The 19,552-nt window shown below is 37.4% G+C and overlaps 1 protein-coding gene across 16 annotated transcripts in view; it reads left to right on the top strand.

Annotated features, from left to right (window-relative positions):
* MBOAT2 (membrane bound O-acyltransferase domain containing 2) overlaps window positions 1-19,552 on the top strand; it is a 225,196-nt gene that overhangs the window by 127,500 nt on the left and 78,144 nt on the right. The window contains exon 1 of one of the 16 annotated variants that reach the window (XM_037812541.1): window positions 8,475-8,634. The exons of the other annotated variants lie outside the window; for them this stretch is intronic. The gene's annotated coding sequence lies outside the window, so the exon portion shown is untranslated. Of the gene's footprint in view, window positions 1-8,474; window positions 8,635-19,552 lie in introns of those variants that run through there. 16 annotated transcript variants of the gene reach the window in all.

The following is a 19,552-nucleotide window of genomic DNA, read 5'->3' as shown; positions in this document are numbered from 1 at the left end:
TGAGGATTTTTGCATCTATATCCATTAAAGAGCTTGGTCTATAATTTTCTTTCTTTGTAATATCTTTGTCTGATTTTGGTATTAGGGTAATGTTGGCTTCATAGAATGAGTTAGGTAGCTTTCTCTCTTCTTCAATTTTTTTGAAGAGTTTGAGCAGGATTGGTACTAATTCTTTCTTGAATGTTTGGTAGGATCCATATGTGAAGCCATGTGGTCCTGGGCTTTTCCTTTTGGGGAGCTTTTTGATGACTGACCTCTCTTTACTTGTGATTGGTTTGTTGAGGTCATCTGTTTCTTCTTGAGTCAGTGTTCATTGTTTATGCTTTTCTAGGAAGTTGTCCATTTCATCTAAGTTGTCTAGCTTATTAGCATATAGTTGCTCATAGTATCTTCTCATTATCTCCTTAGTTTCTGCAGGTTCAGTAGTTATGTTTCCTTTCCCATTTCTGATTGCATTTTTTTGCCTCCACTCTCTCTCTCTCTCTCTTTTTTTTTTTTTTTTTTGTTAGCCTAGCAGCAGTCTATCAATTTTACTGATTTTCTCAAAGAACCAACTTCTGGTTTTGTGGATTCTCTCTATTGTTTTCCTGTTCTCAATTTCATTTATTTCTGCTCTAATCTTTTTTTATTTCCTCCCTTCTGTTTGCTTTGGGGTTAGTTTGCTGTTCTTCTTCTAATTCCTCCAGGTGAACAGTTAATTCTTCAATTTTTGCTCTCTCTTTTAATATAGGGATTTAGAGCAATGAATTTCCCTCTCAGCACTGCCTTTGCTGCATCCCATGTTTTGATATGTTGTGTTTTCATTGTCATTTGCCTTGAGGTATTTACTAATTTCTCTTGTAACTTCTTCCTTTACCCACTGGTTTTCTAAGAGGGTGTTGTTTAGCCTCCATATGTTTGTGAATTTTATGACCTTCTGCCTTTTATTTATTTCCAACTTCATTCCATTATGGTCCAAGAAAGTGTTTTGTATAATATCAGTATTTTTAAATTTGTTGATACTTGCTTTGTGACCTAACATGTGGTCTATCCTAGAGAATGTTCCATGAGCACTTGAGAAAAAAGTATATCCTGCTATTGTTGGATGTAGTGTTCTATAAATGTCTGTCAAATCTAGTTCATTTATCGTACAGATCAGCATCTGCATTTCTTTGTTGATTCTCTGTCTAGAGGTTCTATCCATTGATGAGAGCAGTGTATTGAAGTCTCCAGCTATTATTGTAGAGGTGTCTACTTCTCCTTTCAGTGATCTCAGGGTTTGCCTCATGAATTTGGGTGCATTCTGGCTTGGTGCATAAATATTTACGATTGTTATGCTTTCTTGGTGAATTGACCCTTTTATTAATACATAGTGTCCTTCTTTGTCTCTTTTAGTTGTTTTACTTTTGAAGTCTAATTTGTCTGATATATTAATATAGCTACTTCTGCTTTTTTCTGGTTGTTGTTTGTGTGAAATATCTTTTTCCAGCCTTTCACTTGCAACCTATTTTTGTCCTTGTGTCTAAGGTGAGTTTCTTGTAGACAGCATACAGATAGGTCCTGTATTTTAATCCATTTTGCCAGTCTGTGTCTTTTTATTAGGGAGTTTAATCCATTTAAGTTTAGTGTTATTACTATAAAGGTAGTACTTTCTTCTACAATTTTGTCTTTTGGATTTTACATGTCATAACTTATTTTATCCTCTCTCTCCTTTTACCTTTCCTGATAATTTTCATTTCTGCACTCTTCTCCAACTCTCTCTCTCTCGTCTTTTCCTATCAGCCTGTAGCACTCCCTTTAGTATTTCTTATAGCGCTGGTCTCTTATTCACAAACCCTCTCGGTGTCTTTTTGTCTGAAAATGTTTTAATCTCGCCCTCATTTTTGAAGGACAGTTTTGCTGGATACAGAATTCTTCATTGGCAGTTTTTCTCTTTCAATATCTTAAATATATCATGCCACTCTCTTCTCATCTCCATGCTTTCTGCAGAGAAATCTGTACATAGTTTTATTGAGCTTCCCTTGTATGTGATGGATTGCTTTTCTCTTGCTGCTTTCAGAATTCTCTCTTTTTCTTTGACATTGGACAGTCTGATCAGTAAGTGTCTTGGAGTAAGTCTATTGGGATCTATTCTGTTTGGTGTATGCTGTATTTCTTGAATTTCTAATTTTCTGTCTTTCGTAAGAGTTGGAAAATTTTCAGTGAATATTTCTTCTATTATTATTTCTGCCGCTTTTCCACTCTCTTCTCCTTCTGGGATACCCATGACACGTATATTTGTGCATTTCATGTTGTCACTCCTCCCTAAGACCCTGCTTGTATTTTTCCATTTTTTTCACCATGTGTTCTTTTGTGTGTATGAATTCAAATGTCTTGTCTTCCAGTTCACTGATCTTTTCTTCTGCCTGTTCAAATCTACTGTTGTGTACCTCCATTGTGTTTTTCATCTCCTCCATTGTGGCCTTCATTCCCATGAGTTCTCCCATTTGTTTTTTCAAGTTTATGAATTCTTCTTTATGGTCATCCAGTGTCTTCTTTAAATCCTTCATCTCTTTTGCCATATCTTCCTTCAGTTCATTGAATTGATTTAGCATTAGTTGCCTCCACTCGTGTATCTCAGTTGAACTATTAGTTTGTTCCTTTGCTGGTCCATATTTTCATGTTTCCTAGTTTGGCTTGTTATCTTAAGTTGACTAGGCATCTGATTTTCTTGATTAGTTTATTCTGGAGCTCATTTTCCCTCTTTTACCTAGGGGTTTCTTGTTGATTGACTTTGTTCTCTGACCTCTATTGTTCAGTTCAACTTATTCTAGACCTCTAACTTAGGTTCTATTTAGTTGATCAGAATTTTTCACCTCTTGTTTTTCTGTTTCTTGCCCTGCCTCTATGTAGCCTTTTTGTGAGAGGGTCTCCTCAGATATGGTTGACCCCAGTCAGATTTTCCCAGTCTAGAGAGGCCCAGGTCTCATGAGGAGGGTATGGAGTTTTCCTGAGAATGAGACCCTCCTATGAGGTCTCTAGAATCGGTGCTTTTCTGCTCCTGTCTGGCAGGTGGCACTTGCCAGCCCACAGTTCCCCAACCAGCATCAGGAGGTATGGAGCCTTTAGTTCTCCTGGCGACTCTGATCCTGTCAGGGATGTGGCAGACTGAAGCCGGAATCTGAATTCCAGCCTCTGGGGTCTGAGTTCCCAGAAGGAGGACTGCCAGTTGAGCTGGACCTCCCTCCACGCTCCCAATCCTCAGAACTCCAGTTGTCTCAGGGGCACTACTCCCTTCTCCCCTCTTCTCTTTGGGGCAATTCCAGCTTAATTCTTTGGTCAGCCTGAGTTGCCAATTAAAGACTGGGGTGGAGACCTTCTTCAGAAGTGAATCTGGAATTCAAAGAAGTTCTGGGTACTCTGTCTACCCCCAAGCCTAGCCTAGTCCTTCAGCTTGGGCTTTCTGATAGAAAATAACCACATGTTACTTTTAGATTAAAAAAATAGAAAAGAAAAACAAGAAAAAAGAAAAAAAAAGAGGAATCCCTTTCCCCAGTCTCGAAGTTTTGTCAGTGTCAGAATAGAGCATTTAAAGATGTACTTAGGGCTATTGTCTGATAATTATTCTCCAACAACTTCAATTCTAACCCTGCTGGGGGCTGTTGAAATGCAAAAAGATAGAGTCAGGGAGAAGGGAGAAAATGTAGGGGGAAAGAAAAAAAATGCTTTTTTGGAGCCTGGGACTGGGTGCCTGCTTTTATGTGCCCTCCCCCTTTCTTGGAGCCCAGCCCTTTTTTAGCACCTCCAGCTCCAAAAATTAGTTCATTAATTTGTTAAATAATTCTACAGTTGAGGCTGGGTTGAGCCCCACTTCTTGTCCTCAGCAGATTGTTGTTTTTTTGTGTTTTTTTTCCCTCTTTCAGGGAGCTGGCAGCAAGTCAGTGTGTGGGATTTAGGTGGGGAGGGCACCAGACCCCTGATTGGGGGAACTTACAATGTTCGCTGAGATCTCAGCTTTTCCTCCCATTCCAAACTTGTGTCCGATGTGTGACTGATTACTGGAGACCCTGAAAACACTGTTTCATATAGGTCTTGGGTAATTACCAGCTGCTCTAGAGGAGAGAAAAAATTCTGTGCCTCGCCAGTCCACCATCTTGCCCCACTCCCCAAGAAAGTTGATTTTTAAGTCTTCTTTCCAGGTCACTGTTGATTTTATTAGACTTAAAATACTGTTTTGAAATATACCCAGAAATGGAACTTTCACAGTTTGTTTTCTTTATTTCATTCACTCATAGGTTAGTAAATTATTTTTATGTTGAAAAATTGTTTTCATAGTCTCATACCTGTTTTATTTTTAAATGTAAAAATTTCCATATTTACATATTTAGCATTTTGGGAAATCATCTTTGTTTAGTTAATATTGTGTGCATTGTGCAGTTTTTCTGGTTTTTCTGGTAATTTGTTATCCAAGCCTGTTTTTTAAGATCTTGTAAATTATTTGTTGAGTACTTTTCAGACTATAGTTTCTCATTAGTGCCGTCTTTGGGATTAAATCTAATGTTCTCCCTACCACTATATTTATTGTTTTATTAATTTGTATTTCTTAACTTTATGTTTATTGCTGCTTAAATTGTTAAGAAATAGAAGGGCTAGCTACATTCCATGAATTGTATTTTTATTATTTGATTTGCAGTGATATATTCTAGAAGTGGAAATGTTATAATGTGGATAAAAGTTTGGGAATAAGTTTCAAGAGGAATGAACTTGAGACATATGTTTGGAGAAATATTTGGTTGGGGATTTTTTTTTTTTTTTAATCTGGAGTCTCCCTTTAAAAATATACAGTATCCTACAATATATAAGGTTAATGTCAAGAACTGGAGGAAAGACTTGGAGATACAAAGTTGAACAAAACTGGACCCTTGAATTAAAGGCTCTTAGGAGCCACTAGGATGTGTTTCTCAAATAGTTTTTTTTTTAATTTAATTTTATTGAGATTATTCACATACCATACAATCATCCAAAGATCCAAAGTGCACAATAAATTGCCTATAGTACCATCATACAAGTGTGCATCCATCACCACAATTAATTTTTTTTCCAATTTTTAGAACATTTTCATTACTCCAGAGAAGAAATAAAAACAAAAAAGAAAACTCAAATCCTCTCCTACCCTTAACCACCCCCCCCCATTATTGACTGATAGTATTGGTATACTACATTTGTTACTGTTGATGAAACAATGTTAAAATACTACTAACCGTATTACATTGTCTGCAATAGGTATATTTTTTCCCTATATACCCCTCTATTATTAGCTTGTAGTTATAGTGTCATACATTTGTTCTAGTTCATGAAAGAGATTTCTAATATTTGTACAGTTAATCATGGACATTGTCCACCACAAGATTCACTGTTTTATACTTTCCCATCTTTTAACCTCTAACTTTCCTTCAGGTGACATGAGTGACTCTAAGCTTCCACTTTCCACCACATTCACACACCATTCAGCACCTAGTTTTTCTCACAATAATGTGCTACCATCACTTCTGTCCATTTCCAAACACGTAAGTTCAACCTAGTTAAACATTCTGCTCATGATAAGCAACTGCTCCGCATTCTTTAGCTTCATTCTATAGCCTGGTAACTTATATTTCATGTCTCTGAGTTTACATATTATAATTAGTTCATATCACTGAGACCAAGCAATATTTGTCCTTTTGTGTCTGACTTATTTCACTCAATATAGTGCCCTCAAGGTTTCTTCATCAACCCTTCTTTTTTTTAACACGGTTTTGTTCACCCACCATACATTCCATCCTAAGTAAACAATTGATGGTTCCCTGTATAATCACATATTTATACGTTTACCACCATCACCACTATCTATATAAGGACATCTCTATTTCTTCCACAAAGAAGGAGGAAGAGTCAAAGAAGGTAGAGAGACAAAAGAAAAACAAAAAGAAAGAAAAAAATGACAGATAAAAAAGAAACAAAAGGAAAGATAGAATTAAACTAAAGTACAATAAAAGAATCAGGCAACATCACCAATGTCAAGAGTCTCATACCCCTCCCTTATGTCCCCCTCTTATATGTATTTAGCTTTGGTTTATTGCCTTTGTTACACTACAGGAAGCATAATACAATGTTTCTGTTAACTATAGTTTCTCATTTTCATTGATTGTATTTTTCCCCAATACAACCCATTTTTAACACCTTGCAAGTTTGACATTCATTTGTTCTCCCTCATGTAATAACATAGTTGTACCTTTTATCATAATTGTTGAGCGCTTTAGGTTTCACTGAGTTATACAATCCCAGTCTTTATCTTTCCTCTTTCCTTGTGGGTCCCACATGCTCTTAACCTTCCTCTCTCAACCATACTCACAGTCATCTTTGTTCAGTGTACTTACATTGTTGTGTACCATCACCCAAAATTGTTTTCCAGACCTCTCACTCCTGTCTTTTCCTGTCTGTAGTGCTCGTTTAGTATTTCCTGTAGAGCAGGTATCTTGTTCGCATACTCTCTCATCGTCTGTTTGTCAGAGAATATTTTAAACTCCCTCATATTTGACGGACAGTTTTGCCAGATATAGGAGTCTTGGTTGGTGTTTTTACTCTTTCAGTATCTTAAATATATCACCTCACTTCCTTCTTGCCTCCATGGTTTCTGCCTAGAAATTCACACATAGTCTTATCAAGCTTTCTTTGTATGTGATGGATCACTTTTCTCTTGCTGCTTTCAGGATTCTTTGTATTTGATGTTTGGTAATCTGATTAAGTGTCTTGGCGTAGGTCTGTTCCGATCTATTCTGATTGGGGTATGCTGCGCTTCTTGGATCTGTAATTTTATGTCTTTCATAAGAGACGGGAAATTTTCATTGACCGTTTCCTCTATTTTTGCTTCTGCCCCTTTTCCCGTCTCTTTCTGGGACACCCATGACATGTACATTCATGTGCTTCATGTTGTCATTCAGTTTCCTGAGACTTTGTTCATATTTTTGCATTCTTTTCCCTATCTGTTCTTTTGTGTGTAGGATTTCAGGTGTCTTTTTTCTCCATTTCTTGAGTGTTTTCTTCTGCCTCTTGAGATCTGCTGTTGTATGTCTCCATTGTGTTTTTCATCTCTTGTGTTGTGCCTTTCATTTCCATAGATTCTGCCAGTTGTTTTTTCAAACTTTCGATTTCTACCTTATGTTTACCCAGTGTTTTCTTTATATCCTTCATCTCTTTTGCTGTATCTTCCCTGAACTTATTGATTTGGTTTTTGAATTGATTTAGCATATTTCTTTGAAAATCTTTATTTGATTGTTTCATTAAAGTGAAACAGTATTTCAGCTGTATCTTAATTGAGGTGTTAGTTTGTTCCTTTGACTGTGCCATATCTCCACCATTCCCAGTGTAGTTCATAGTCCTCTGTCATCTAGGCATCTGGCTTCCCCAGTTACCCCAGATTTTCCCAGACCAGAACGGGTTCAGATCTCAGAATGTTGTTATGTTCTGTTTCAAGTTTCCCTGAGGGTGTGTCTTAGAAAATTGACAGATTTTCCTGTGAGGCTTCTGGCTGCTGTGCTTTTCCTAACCTGCCCAGTAGGTGTCGCCTTTCAGCTGTCACTCCTAAGTGATGTAAGGAGGTGTGGCCCCTTTAGTTGTCAGCTTAGCTTTTACTGGTTTGATTGTTTTTCCCCAAGGTCCTGGGGTCTGGGTTCTGAAGGGAAGGCTCGCACTAGAACTGAGCCCCAACTCCTTTCTCTTAGGGAAGATACACCCCCAGGGAGTTATCCTCTGCATCTGAATTCCTCCTTTGTCTCTCTGACTGAGTTACCACCACTCCTGTTTGGGTCAGAGCGCTGTGAACTGAAAATGGCTGAGGCTTTCTCCATAAAAGTGAAAGAAAGCCCCTTTCAGAGCCAGTCCAACCCCCCACCCCACCCCCACCCCCAATTTCACCCATCAGAGAAAGCACCTGGTCTTCTGGGCTCCCTTTCCTGGGGCACAGGCATTTTCTGGCTCTTTAAGGTCAGCCATCACCAAAAGCCTCTGTCTGCTTGTTAGGGGGGTTGTCGATGTTTGTAGGTTGTATTCAGCTGTCTACATTTGTTAATCAAAACCCCTGTTGGAGCTGGGCTGGGTTATATTCACTTGCTCTGGGGCTGCTGCTTTCTTCTACAACAAGGTTACGCAGCTCACCCTGCCATGGGGGGAGCTGGATCTCGGCGCAGTTCTGCTGTTTTTACTGACAGATTTTATGCTGTGATCTCAGGCATTCCACCCAATCCAGATTGGTGTATGATGTGTTGACAGTCAGGTTGTCCCCCAGCAGTTATTCCAGATTATTTACTAGTTGTTCCTGGTTGTTTATTAGTTCCTCCAGGGGACTAACTAAATTCCACTCCTCTCTATGCTGCCATCTTGCCCTTCCCCCCTTTCAAATAGTTTTGACCTGAGCTTACCTTCTGTCTGTCTGTCTCATTATTTCTCCTTCCCAGTCCAAAACAGAAGAGGGAGAAGAAAGCGAAAGGAACAAAATAAAAATCAGAATGGTTTAGTAAGAACCAATTATAGTACACAAGGATAAAACTAAAGTGAAATAGAGTCCTATTTCAGCAAATTCATTAATGCAAAAATAGCACGAACTTGGAAAATCTTGACCAGCTTGAGGCAATACTCATGGTAAGACCAACTTGTCTTTCCCCCAAATTGCTGGAGGATTTGCTGTGTATGTGTTTTAAGTGCTTTGAGCATTGCCAGGCTTTTCTCTAAGCTCCCGTAGTGTTATGATTTTCATCAACCTATAATAATTCTGGGTTCCTTAGTTATACTCAAAATAAAAATTCCATGTAAATGCATTGTCATTCAGCCTTAAGAAACAAAGAAAGGACTTGATGTCTTGGTTTTGTTTTTTGTTTTTTTTTTTAAATTAGTTCCTAGGTCAACAAGTTTTTGAAGGAACATGTTACTAAGGAAAACAGACATAAATGAAGTACTGTGGGAATGCATATGAAGGAGAAATTAATGTTTGAGGATCAGCTCGGGCTTTGTTGATTGATAGGGATTTGAGGTAGAACTAAAAGATGAGAATTTTGAAGGTGGAAATGAGAAGAGAGTAGTATTCAGAGATAATAAAGCAGAAGTAAACCATTGAGCGTGAAAGTACAGGGTGTGTTGAGGAGCAAGGAGTAATTTGATAAGATTGAAGCATAGAGTTAAACTTGTGATTGTGATGAAATAAAAGACAAGTAGAGTGAGTTAGGCAGACAAGAGAGCCTCCAGCGGAAGCTATACTGTAGGAGATTTAGGAGCCATGCTGGAGATGAAGTCAGACAAAAAACAAACAGTTACTGACTACTTTTAAACAGGATTTTAAAGCAGAAGGAAGGAAATTGGTTTTGACTAGAAAAAGTGGTGGAGTTAACTGAAGGATTTTCTCATGATTGCAAGGACTTTAGTTTGGGGTGAGGGGTAAGTGGGCGTAGATTGAAAGCATAGATGAAGAATGCATCATCTGATTCAATGGCTTGAGGAACCAACAAGAAGGCCAGGGCTGCTGGAGCATAGTGAACAAGTTGCGAAATGGTGGAGGGAAATGAATATGTCGAAGGGAGATGAACAAGACAAGCAGGCGTCCAGTGTTGTAGTTAAGGCCCAGTTCAGCAGATTGGATTTTATTCTGTGATGGATAGCCACTGGGAAGTTTTGAGCACTCTGGATGCTATGTGAATAATAGACTGTATGGGGAAGTGACAGTAGAAAAAGAGTGCTGAGTCAGGACACTATTTCAGTAGTCTGGCTTGGAAGTAGTAGGAAGAAGTGGTGGGAATTGCTCAATTTAGGGTATATTTTGAAAATAGTGTGAAGAGAACTTAATGTTGGATTTGGATGTGGGATGTGAGTCATAGGTATATCAAAAATGACTTTAGTTTTTTTGGGCAAAGAAACTGGGAGAAAGATGTGCCATTGCTAAGAGAAGACTGGGGAAAAGGTAGTTTTGGTGGATCAGGATTTCTGTTTTGAACATGGTTCGAGATGCTCATTAGCCAACCAGGTAGAAATGTTGAGTAACTAGGTTATTTGAGTTTGGAGCTCAGGAGATTGTGTCTAGGCTAGAGGTATAGGATCTGGTGGAGATATTAGTATACAGTAGCTATTTAAAAACCATGGGACTGGATGAAATCCTCTTGAAATGCATGTAAATGCAGAAGAAAAGAGAACTTAATCCCAGTGCCCCAAGATGAGAAGGAATCTGCAAAGAAGATTGTATGAAATCTTCTGGGACGTGTCTGTTCAGATCTCCAGACTGTTTTTTATTGGGTTTTATTATTGCTGAGTTGTAAAAGTTCTTTCTATAGTCTTTATATAAGTCCTTTCTCAGATATATGAATTGTGAATATTTTCTCCCAATCTATGACTTATCTTTTTGTCTTCTTACTGGTGTCTTTTGAAGAGCAAAACTTTAAAATTTTGATGAACTCAACCAACTTTTAATATTATGGTTTAGAGCTTTTTGTGTCCTTTCTAAGAAATCTACCTATTCCAAGGTTAAGAATAAATATTTTTTCCTATTTTCTTCTGGAGGTTTTATAGTTTCTGTTTTTATGTTTAGGTCTTGATCTGTTTTGAGTTAATTTTTGTACATGCTGTGAGGTAAGGGTTGAAGTTCATTTATTTATGTATACATATGATCATTTATCCTAGCACTGTGTATCATGCAGACAGTCTTTTCGGCATTGAATTGCCTTGACTCTTGTCAAAAATCAGTTCAATATATTTGTGTAACTTTATTTCTGGACTCTATTCCATTCTTTGATCTTTGTGTCTAACTTTATGCCAGTACCATAATGTCCTGATTACTGAAATTTTATACTTAGTCTTGAAATCAGATAGTGTAAGTTTCTTTGTTTTATTTTTTTCCCACAGAAATGTTTTGGCTAATCTGTTGTCTTTGCATTTCTATATAATTTTTAAAAACAACTTAAAAATAAAATACTGTCAAACAGAGCAGTATAGAGTGACATCATCAACATGGCGACATGTGATGTAAGACATCCTCTGAAAAAGCCTCCCCAGAGATTTAGTGACTAAAACGACAATTCCTACTTGCTTAGAACTCTGGAGGACAATGGAAACCAGAGTAGGACTCCACAAATGCTGAATCAGAGAAATAGAAAAATATCGGTTAGGAAAATTCCATCCTGCACCCCCAGCTGGATTGTATTCCCCTCCCCACACTTAGTCCTCTGCAGCTGGGCAGTTGCTCAGAGGCAGCATGGCCCAGGGCACCCCCACAGTGGACAGAAACTGCAGGATGACTCACAGCAGTGAGTTAGAACTCCTGCATATCCAGGCATAGAGACCTAAGTCTGCCCAGACCCAGAATGGAACACAAGCTGCTGAGAAGTGCTGCATACAAAAGGGCCTCCAGGGAGGGAAAGAGAAAGAGACCACGATAGAAATGCTGGCAGGAACTGTTGTGCCCACACTCAGTCCAGTTTCAGTTGGCTGGACCACCTAAAAAAGCAAAATGAACTGTTCTAAAGGGACCCAGCTTTCTGAATTGACCCTATCTCTTTCCCAGGGTTGGGATATATCCTAAAGGGGAAGAGATCGGAGGCAGAAAAGTCTCACAGAAAAAAAAAGGGGGTGGGGTGGAGTTAAACTGAACTACTGTAAGGTAGGATGGTCCCAGAATTGAAAAGTGTAAGGAAAATGGGGTGCTGAGTGAGGGAGAGAAATTTAAACAAATATCATAACTGGGGGGAAAAGTCTGCACAAAAACAGAACAGATTAAGATTCCCAGAGAAGGAATAGAAGAAAGGAAGCTCTCTTCTGGAGGTGAAACAGTTGCACAAAAAGTGCAATTATATTGTTCGGATACACTCGTAATGATCAATCTGAGAAGGAAATCAAGAAAAAATTCCATTTATGAAAGCAACTAATCAAATATCTAGGAGTAAATTTAACCAAGGGTATAAAGAGACTTGTACATAGAAAACTACAAAGCATTGTTAAAAGAAATCAAAGAAGAACTAAATAAATGGAAGTATATTCCCATATTCATGGATTGGAAGACTAAATATCATTAAGATGTCATTTCTACCCCAAATAATTTATGGATGCAACACTATCCCAAATTTCCAAAAGCCTACTTTGCAGAAATGGAAAAGCCAAGTATCAAATTTATATGGAAGATTAAGGGGCCCTGAATAGCCAAAACCATCTTGAGAAAGAAGAATGGAGTTGGAGGATTCACACTTGAGTTTAAAGTATTATTACAGAGCTGCAGTGGTGAAAACAGCATTGTACTGATACAAGGTTAAATAGATTGATCAGTGGAATTGGATTGAGAATTCAGAAATAGACCCTAACACTTATGGCTAATTGATTTTTTTTAACTTTTTTTTTAAATGCAATTTAATTGAGATATATTCACATACCATACAGTCATCCAAAGTGTACAGTCAGTTGTTCACAGTATCATCATACAGTTGTACATTCATCACCACAATCAATTTTTTGAATATTTTCATTACTCCAAAAAATGAAAGTATAAAAGAATGCCTAAAACATCTCATGCTCTTTTCCTGCCCTATTATTCATTTACTTTTTGTTTCCCTATTTTCTTTTTTTTTTTTTTTTTAATCATCATTTTATTGAGATATATTCACATACCACGCAGTCATACAAAACAAATTGTACTTTCGATTGTTTACAGTACCATTACATAGTTGTACATTCATCACCTAAATCAATCCCTGACACCTTCATTAGCACACACACAAAAATAACAAGAATAATAATTAGAGTGAAAAAGAGCAATTGAAGTAAAAAAGAACACTAGGTACCTTTGTCTGTTTGTTTGCTTCCCCTACTTTTCTACACATCGATCCATAAACTAGACAAAGTGGAGTTTGGTCCTTATGGCATTCCCAATCCCACTGTCACCCCTCATAAGCTACATTTTTATACAACTGTCTTCGAGATTCATGGGTTCTGGGTTGTAGTTTAATAGTTTCAGGTATCCACCACCAGCTACCCCAATTCTTTAGAACCTAAAAAAGGTTGCCTAAAGTGTGCGTAAGAGTGCCCACCAGAGTGATCACTCGGCTCGTTTTGGAATCTCTCTGCCACTGAAGCTTATTTCATTTCCTTTCACATCCCCCTTTTGGTCAAGAAGATGTTCTCCATCCCACGATGCCGGGTCTACATTCCTCCCCGGGAGTCATATTCCACGTTGCCAGGGAGATTCACTTCCCTGGGTGTCTGATCCCACGTAGGGGGGAGGGCAGTGATTTCACCTTTCAAGTTGGCTTAGCCAGAGAGAGAGGGCCACATCTGAGCAACAAAGAGGCATTCAGGAGGAGACTCTTAGTGTTTCCCTATTTTCTACTCATCTGTCCGTACATTGGATAAAGGGAGTATGTAGCTAATTGATTTTTGAGAAGGCTGCCAAGTCCACTCAGTTGGGAAAGTATAGTCTTTTCAGCAAATGGTGCTGGGAGAATTGGATATTTATATGCAAAAGAATGAAAAAGGACCCATATCTCACACCACGTACAAAAATTAACTCAAAATGGATCAAGACCTAAATATAAGAGCCAGAACTGTAAAACTCCTAGAAGAAAACGTAGGGAAGCATCTTCAAGATTTTGGGTTAGGCAATGGTTTTTCAGACTTTTCACCCAAAGTACAAGCAACAGAAGAAAAAAATAGATAAATGGAACTTCATCCTAATTGAATACTTTTTTGCATCAAAGGACTTTGTCATGAAAGTGAAAAGGCAAGCTACTCATTGGGAGAAAATACTTGGAAACCACATTTTTGATTAAAGGTTTAATTTTCTAGAATATATAAAGAAATCTTACAAATCAACAGTAAAAAGATAAACAACCCAGTTTAAAAATGAGCAAAACACTTAAATAGACATTTCTCCAAAGAGGATAAAAAATGGCCAGAAAGCACATGAAAAGATGCTGAGCAGCACTAGCTGCTAGGGAAATGCAAATCCAAATCACAGTGAGGTATCATTTCTCACCCACTAGCAGGGCTACTACTAAAAGAGCAGAAAATTACAAGTGTTGGAGAGGATATGGAAAAATAGGAACACTTATTCGTTGCTGGGAGAATGTAAAATGGTGCAGCCACTGTGGAAGACAAATTGGCAGTTTTCCTTAGAATGCTAAGTATAGAATTACCATATGACCTGGCAATCTCGCTAACAAGTACGTAACCAGTAGAATTGAAAACGGACTCAACAGAGATCTGCACACCAATGTTCATAGCATTATTCACAATTGCCAAAAGTTGGAAGCACCCCAAGTGTCTGTCAGCTGTTGAATGGATAAATAAAATGCGGTATATGCATCTGATGAAATACTTTTCAACTGTCAAAGGAATGAAGTCCTGTTGCCTGCAAGAACATGAATGAACATTGAGGGCACTATGTTGAGTGAAATAAGCCAGACACAAAAGGACAAATATTGTATGATCTCACTGATATGAAATAATTATAAGAAAACTCATAAATTTTGAATTTAGAATATGGGTTACCAGGGGATAGATTAGGTGTAGAGGAATGTGGATCTGATGCTTAATTTGTACAGAATTTCTGTTTAGGTTGTTTAGTTTGTGTGGTGATGGTAGCACACTATTGCGAGTGTAATTCACAGCGCTGAATTTTATATGTGAATGAAGTTAAAAGGGGAAGTTTGGGGTCCTATGTGTTGCTAGAATGAAAATTAGAAGATAAAGCATGGGATTGTATAGCATAGTGATCACTTGTGGATGGTGGATTGGGATTAATAGTACAAATATAAGAATGATCTTTCATGAATTATAACAAATGTACAAGAATACAAGGTTTTAATAACAGGATGATATATGGGAAAAATACAACTAATGTAAACTATGTACTGTAGTTAATGGTACTTCTTAACATTTGTAACAAAGGTATACTGCACTAATGCAAAGTGTGAACAATAGGGGGATATATAGGAACGCTGTATTTTTTACATAACTTTTCTGTAAACCTGTAACGTCTCTAATTAAAAATAATAATAATTTTTAAAACCAGAGTATATAAACACACAGGGTCAGTGAAAATATATAAAGAAGGGGCAAAATAAGGAAAAACTAAGTTTGTCTTCAGATGTGCACATGTGTTTCCAGAAGTTGGGCTATAACCAATGTCTAAGCTTGAGAACCTTGGAAAGGGAAAAGTTTAATTTTATTTCAGCATATTAAAACAAACACTCATTTGTTAGTTTTTGTATTTATTCTTATGAAGATTTTGAACCGTTTGGTGATGTTGCCTGTTTACTTTCTTGTTTGGGAAGAATGCCTTCTCAGCTTTCTTCAGCATTTATTTCTAATTCACTTATTCCCCGAGTCCCTGAACACTTTGTTTTTCACTGAACAATTTCCACTGTGGATCTAATACCTAAATGAACAGATATTTTATATGTGATTTCACTTTCTGTAAGGAGGTAGTAATCAACATTTAAATCTTAATGAATAAGAAAATATTGTGTTCTGGGAATCTTCATATGCTTATTTAATTTTGATATTTAATAATAGCTGTTTGCCACTTTAGGCTACAATGAATAGAAATCACAACTCATCCTGGTGTAATGGTATAAACCTTATAGAAATTGTTCCCTCTCAAAGCAAGAAATAATGTGGCAAGACAACTCATGTTGGTTTATTCAGCAGCTCAGTTTTGATGAAGGCATCGAAAGCCCAAGTTCTCTTTAACTTTCTATTTGCCATTCTCAGCATGTTGCCTTTGTCCCTAGGCTAGCTCCTCAGTTAGCTCCTGATGGCTGCTGCACTTACAGACATGACAAAAGCACGTGTGACAGTAAGAATGAGAGAAGCCTTTCCAGATCCTCTCTGCCATGTTTCATTGACCAAGCACGAGTTTTATCTCTACCCATAAACTAGTCAGTTTCCAGGAGGATGGGGTCACTGTGATTGATTTAGAATAGTCAGCGTTTTCACCTTAGCTGGGAATAGAATCACCTTTCTTGACAGCTGGACAACTAACAGAATTGGAATTCTTCATCCAGAAGTGGGCAGTGAATGTGGGATAGGCTATTGGTTGTGTCTGCCAGAATAACTCGTCAGCATAAAAATCTTGGATGTCCACTGTATGCCAGGCATCTTATGGGAGCATCTAACCCACATTATCTCATTTAATCCTTAGAATCATTTGGTGAGTATAGGTAGTATATACATTTTATTAGTGAGAGAACCAGGGCTCAGAAATTACACTACTTTTTGAAGAACACACAGAAAGGAATGCTAAAAGTATTGAAGCCATTATTTAAATCTTGGTGAGGTCTGTTTCAATTATATCTGCACGTATATCATTCTGTTTGAACATTCAGTGAAACTCATACATTGAGCATAGCCCTTAACTGTAATATAGTGCATGTATTGGCTTATAGATCTGCTTCCCGTGTCTGATGCATGAATTTGAAAAATTGAAGGCTTCCCTCATCACCCTTCCCTATCCATTCAGTTGCAGATAGGGAAAAAGATCTAGCTCTGTGATTCTTTCTGGAGTTAAGTTGACCAGAGCCACTGTAGCAGCTCAACGATGTCGTTAAAGAATCATGTTTCTTCTTGTATTCTGCTGTACTATCCTTAGCCTGTTGGCTTGTTAACTTCATGGTTGCAAGATGGTTGCTGCAACAGCCGTCAGATCCATATTCAAGGCAGAAAGAATGGCAAAAGAGAGAAAAGACCACACTGGCCGTGACTAGATGTAGAACCTCCCTGCTAATGCCAGATCTAAACCTTTCCCAGGACCCCTCTCAGCAGACTTCTGTATACATCTCATTGGCAAGATCTGTGTCTTGTGGCTACCTCTAATTGCAAGACAGGCAGGAAAATTGAATATTTAGCTTTTCTGCTTCTATAATAGAGGAAAGCAAGGGAGAATGGAGATGGAAATGGGTATGGAGTGAATCAGCTCGAGTTTTGTTTTAGAACTTTCTCTGTGATAAACAAATATCTGTTTATTTACATACAAACGTGTTTGTGTGTATGTGTATATCTATATAGTACTTTTTATTCCTAAAGTGGAATTGCATTTTAAACATACTGTTTTCTTAGCTTGCCTTTCCAACACTTAACACTGTCTTTGAATGTGTTTACATATAGATCTCTCATTTTTAAACAGTACCATACTGTTCCATGGTATGGCTTTCTATTTAAATTTTTCCATTTATTTTAATATCATTTTGAGAGGCATTTAGTTGGTTTTCCATTTTCATCTTTAAATACAGTACTTTAGTGAGTATCTGTATACGTATCCTTGTGCATGTATGTAAGTGGGTTTTTTTTTTTAAGGATAGACTCCTATAAGTTAAATTGGCAAATGAAGACTATGTACAAATTCTGAAGTATACTGCAAGATCACCCACCCAAATAAAGCTGTTTAAAATTTCATCCTTACCGACTGTTTTTGAGGGTATCTGTTTTCCTTAACCAACTTAGATATTATCTACTTATAAGCTTTTGCCAGTCTTATGTTGGACGGATATTATCATTCTAGTATGTATTTCCTGATTATTATCTCCTGATGGTTCTCATTCATTTTCTAAAATGAATTGGCTGTTATTTTTTTCTTCTGTAATTTGTACATTTATATTCTCATCCATTTTTTACTTGTATTCGTAATCCTTTTCTTTTTGATTTGTGGAATTTCTTTGTTTATTAGGAATATTAACCTACCATAGGTAGTAAATGCTTTTGTTACTTGCTCTTCATTTTTCACCATCTATCATATAGAAATTTCTAATGTTTACATAATAAATATTTTCCATCCTTTGTCTTCATGGCATTTATGATGTATGTTGTATTTATGAAGGTTTCCCCACTCCGGGATTTTAAAGGTCTTCTCTTGTATTTTATTTTAGTAATTTTATTTAGTACTTTTTATGGTCATATTTTTATATTTTTTTCTTTTAATAATCTGCCTGGATTTTTATGCATATGTATGTGTTGTGAACTGGGAAACTATTTACAAACGGTAACAAATTTTTTTGGCCTCATTTACTGACTAATTCATCCTTCTCCCACTAATTTTATATGCCAACTTTATAATACAAATTTCAGGTCACAGTGAAAAGAACTTTCTCCTCCAGTTAATCTTTTGACCTATTCCTGAAACACTGCTACATTATAAATCACTGGGGCATATTCTGTTATCTGCTAGGATGGAGCAAGTCCTCCTCATCATATATTTATTTAGTTTTCCAGAAGATCTTGAAAATTAGCTAGTCATATTCCACTAAAAATATTGTTAAGATTTGGATTGGGATTATGGTATTAAATTGAGAAATTAATTTGAGGAGAATGGGCATTAGTGCTATTTGAATTTTCAAAATAAGTCTAAAAGTACATTAATGCCATACTACACTCTTTTTTTTCCGCTTCAAAACTTTCATGTTTCCCCCATGAATTACTGTTCTACAAAGGCTGACAAAATACTGAATATTTTGTTAATCAGATTTTTTTAATGTTAAGGAGGTATTACTTCTGCTTAGTTTAATGAGGTATTTTTTTGAAAACATGGAAACATCATTGAATTTTACTAAATGCCTTTCTATGCGTCTACCCATAACACCTTTTCTTCCTTTGATCCATCACCATGAAGGTAGATATTACTAGTCTTCCTCTACTGAATTATACTTGCATTTATGAAATAAACCCTACTTGATTGGAATGTTTTATTCTTTTAAATTACTAGTAGGTTTAGTGTTTTATTAAGGATTTATTCCAGTTATCTATATCAGCATGATAAACTACCCTGAAACTCAGTAGCTTAATACATTGTTATTGTTTCTCGTGTTTCTGTGGGTTGACTGGACTCGGCTAGACAGTTCCCTCTTGAAGTCTCTAATGCACTTGTTATCAAATGTTGGCTGAGGCTGCAATCCTTTGGGAACTTGGCTGTGTGTGGCATCCAGGATGGTTCGCTCGTGTGGCTGGAGGTTGATGCTGGCTGTCAGGGTTGTTGGCTGAAGTGATTACCTGATGCCTCTCCAGGTGGGCTTGGACTTGTCACACATGGCTGGGCTCCAGGATAGCATGCCGGAATAGCATTCCAGGAAAGCCAGGCGGAGGCAGCAGGACTTCTTATGATCTCACCTTGAAGGAAACTTCAAGAAGCTTCCACTACATTCTATGGGTTGACCAAGTTACTAAATCCAGCTCAGATTCAAGGGGAGGAGAATTAGATTTCAACTCTTGATGTGAAGAGCTACCTGCACAGCAAGGAGGGTTGTTGATTGACATAAGCAATCGGGAGATAATCTGTCCTCTGGGTGCCAGAATTTACTTTCTTCCTGCATACAGAATACACTTATTTCCTCCCAAGATCCCCCAAATCTTATCTCATTATGGCATTACGCTGGAGGTTTTCATCTTATTATCTAAGTCAGGTCTAGTATGGATGAGGCTTTCCCATCCCAACCTCTCCCAAACATACCATTCAGTAAGATTAATCACCTTCGCTTTGTTGCCAGTACCCTCATCACCTTCCATACTGAAACTTTCCCATCTCCCCAAAGAGAAACCCTATACC

The sequence above is a fragment of the Choloepus didactylus genome, chromosome 20, assembly GCF_015220235.1.
Source record: "Choloepus didactylus isolate mChoDid1 chromosome 20, mChoDid1.pri, whole genome shotgun sequence".
NCBI lineage: Eukaryota > Metazoa > Chordata > Mammalia > Pilosa > Megalonychidae > Choloepus > Choloepus didactylus.
This window is presented reverse-complemented; position numbering and strand designations above follow the sequence as displayed.